Raw genomic sequence first — 3766 nt, forward strand, 5'->3', positions numbered from 1 at the left:
ATGCTATTTAGGCAAAGTATGAAATAAACGTCCTGATGAGGTTATTATGTAAATGATGTGCATGTTACTGTGAATGACCGAAATCGGTGGTTGTTGACTTTCACCGGTGAATGCTGAAGCAATTAAGCAATGCAATTAGTGCGCGATTTTAAGGTGAAGCTTTGGACTTACATGAAAATACGTAATTATAGTACTGATCTATTGCCAAAACAGCATGATTGGCTTGCCAGTGACGGATGACGATGGCGTTTCACCAACGATGAAGTTAGCAAAAAAAAAAAAAAAAAAATTCATTTGCTTTTCAATAAAAAATTTGGGCAATTTTTAATTGGTCCAAATGATCAGCAAATACTCGAGGGATTTTTCGGTTTAATATTAGTGGGCAGAAAACACAGGAGAGCAAGAATTTTCCCCACCAAATCCAGCTCTGTGCAGACCAGCAAGTATTTAATCAATCATATATAACAGGGGTGGACAACCTGCGGCTCGCGAGCCACATACAGCTTTTTGAAGGATTATTTATGGCTCTCGATAAATGTACCCGAGTTCCCTTTTCATTTTTGTGCTATTATATTTTTAAAAAATATTATTGTTCCTTATGCGTTTCAAATGTCTTTTAAATTACTGAGAACAAATATGAAAACTAAGTGCAACGTTGCTCAATTCAAGGTGAGTTTTCCATTTCCAATATAATTATGACACAAAAAGCGTCTGAAGAATTAGATTTAATAGAGATGCAAGAATAATAAGATTTAAATATAAGTCGACGGCGATTACTGAAGTTTGGAAATTTGTATCAGAATCGAAGTATCCTGAATAAAAAAAACGGCTGCTTGTCGAATTATTTCAATATTCGGAATAACGTACTTATGTGAATCATTTTATTCCACTTTAAAATTCGTGAAATCCAAACACCGATCACTATTAACTAACCAGCATCTCAAAGAATTACTGAGAAGTGCTGTCACAATTATTCACCAAATCTTAAAGATTTATCAAGAGAAGTAAAATAAATGTGTTTTTAATTTTTAAATTCAATACACATATTTTGTACTTTTACTTATATGTTTTCAATAAATATAATTTATGTAAAAAAATGTAATACCTTTTAAATACGTATTTCATTGCGGATCGCGAAAAATTTCAAATGGTGAAAATTGGCTCGACATCAAGGAGCTTGGCCACCCCTGATATATAATTAGCTTTCTTTCGTAATTGAACTGACGGTTTGTCGACATAAGTTGTGAACAAATGAATTGCGAAGACCACGAATGGAACAATGAGAAAACCACGCTCTTGGCTTATTTCATGACAAAGGAGAAGAAAAAAAATCGAATTTTAGAAAAGAGAAACTTTTAGAATTAAGGATTTTTGAAAATAAAAATATTTCATATACCTTAATAGAAATGCATTAAAAAAGAGCAAGCTCTTAAGAATTGTTTCCTTCTCTTCATATAATAAATACAGGGTTGCCACAGAAAAAAGAAACAAAATAGTGGCTTTTAGTAGCCTAAAGCATGAAAATAGTTGCCTAAATACGAACAAAAATATGACTAAAATTTTATTAAATGACTTTTGTTGTATACGATGATCAATTTAGTCATGTTGGTGGCAGATATGATAATTTTTATATAAACATTAGTGTTCTAGCACTTAATTTTTATATAAAAAAATTAGTATATTTGAAGAAAATTAAATACTTTTAATTACTAGAAGTCATTCAAAAAAATGTATTTTATTTAAAAAAAAAATACTTTCTCTAAGAAATTTTCAGTTTAATAATTGATTTAGCAAATATATATATAGTGAAAATTGATGATTTAAATTTGAAATTCACACATCGTATTAAAAATTGGATTTTCTGAAATCATGTAGAATTTCGTAGTAGTAATAACCGTTGAAAAGGAGATAGAGAAAGAAAATAGATTTACAATGCAACGTGTTCAAATTGAGCGCATTTAAAAGTGATGACTCAAATTTGCAATTCAACATTTATTTTGTATTCAGAAGCTGCCGCAAGCTGTCTACCCAATTTATGCTTAAAAAAAAAACATAGCTGGGAGCACAGAAGTCTCCTTTTTCTGAAAATAGTTGCTTTTTAAGCCTTTTCAGGCAAAAAAAGTGGCCATAGTTGCAAATAGTCGCCTGAGGCAACCCTGTAAATATTAAACTTAAAATGAAACAAAACGATCTCGTTTTGAGAATCCCCCAAATTGCATAAAAAGGGTTCTCCATTGCAAATGCATATTTGCAGCATTTTATGGTTCCCCCACTCTAAGATCATATCTATTACTATTCTTTTCATGCTAGAATAAGCATAGGACGCTCTCAATTTTGCCTTGTCCTCCTTATCACCTGAAAGGGTCAACTTGTTTGAGCTTTACTGGGGCTGGTTGCAATTACATGAGAAAGACTGAGAGATGAGGCGTGGTGTCGGAGGGTTTCAAACCCTTTTAAAGCAGAAATTCTTCTGTTCACAATTTCAGAAAGGGGCAGGTCAAATCTCTTGGCTAGGTGTTCCTACGCCTTTGTGACAGAACAAATGAAGGTGTCAATCTGACTGGAAAAGATAAAGCACAAGTGGTAGGGAGAAAAAGACACTCCTTTGACTGCTGAATTTTGCATGCCGAAAATTAAGTCAGCTAAATCAACTTTAATGAAGATTTCAGAGAATGGGAAAGACATTACAACCGATGGGGACATTGTAATTTGTATGTGAAGTAACTATGGTACGATTGATAAGACTTATTAAGGAATTCCATTCCCATTCTTTTATTACAAAATAAACTATCTTAGGCCAGACAACGATTCGCTAGAAGATTCACTCATGTAGAAAGGAGGCAACTCCCAAAAGTCAGACCATATCTGAAGTTGAAACATTGAGCAATGCTCTTTCAGACTCCAAGAAAAGAAAAATGGTGTTTCGTTTAAACCAAAAATATGGGTTTGGTAGCAGTTAAGATAAAAGATTTCCTCGATGAAAATTGACTTTCCTGACAAAGTGAAATCACCGAGTATAAAGTCTCGCCCAATAACGCGCGTAGATGTAGAGAGCTCATTTTCTGCTGATAAGACTATCTTTGATGACAATTTACCCTTGAGAATTTGGATCAGCACTTAGATAATTAGTACTATAACAAAAATTATTCAATTTAGTAAAATCTGTCTGGAAAATGCTAAGATTTTCTTTTCTCATTTATCATACTGCTATGCTTATGTATTATAATTATGCAGAATCTGGTAATAAATATTTTGCTGACTAATTAATTTCAAGAGGTAAGTAGAAGCATTTAAATAAGTTAGAACTTTGATTTTAAAGGCATATTTCTAGTCTTAAGTGCATATAATCTACTAAACAAGGACCTGGCACCCCCTATTAATCTATGTTGTTAGGACATCTGCTTTCAACACCAACAAAATGACATACCTTCATTAACAATAGCTTTTTGAAGCAGACAATTATTAAACCTTGATCAGTTTACATTAGTCATCAGTGGAAGTTCTGCATTAATCAACTCTAATTTAAATCTACTAAAAAAAATATATAAAGCTTCTAGCAATAAATATCTTGTTATCACAGTATCTAAGTTTCTTTTTACATACTTATATTTAAATGCCTTTTTAAAAATTTCATAGAAAAATTTTTCAGATATGTTTACAAATCCATTCTGTCATGTCAATAGCAGAAAACATTAGATGACACAAAATTTTAAATCCTTAAGATGTTTATGTCTAATACTTGAGTTACCAATAAAGAAAATAAGCA

The sequence above is a fragment of the Parasteatoda tepidariorum genome, chromosome 6, assembly GCF_982258835.1.
Source record: "Parasteatoda tepidariorum strain Cologne lab strain chromosome 6, Ptep-v5.0, whole genome shotgun sequence".
Classification (NCBI taxonomy): domain Eukaryota; kingdom Metazoa; phylum Arthropoda; class Arachnida; order Araneae; family Theridiidae; genus Parasteatoda; species Parasteatoda tepidariorum.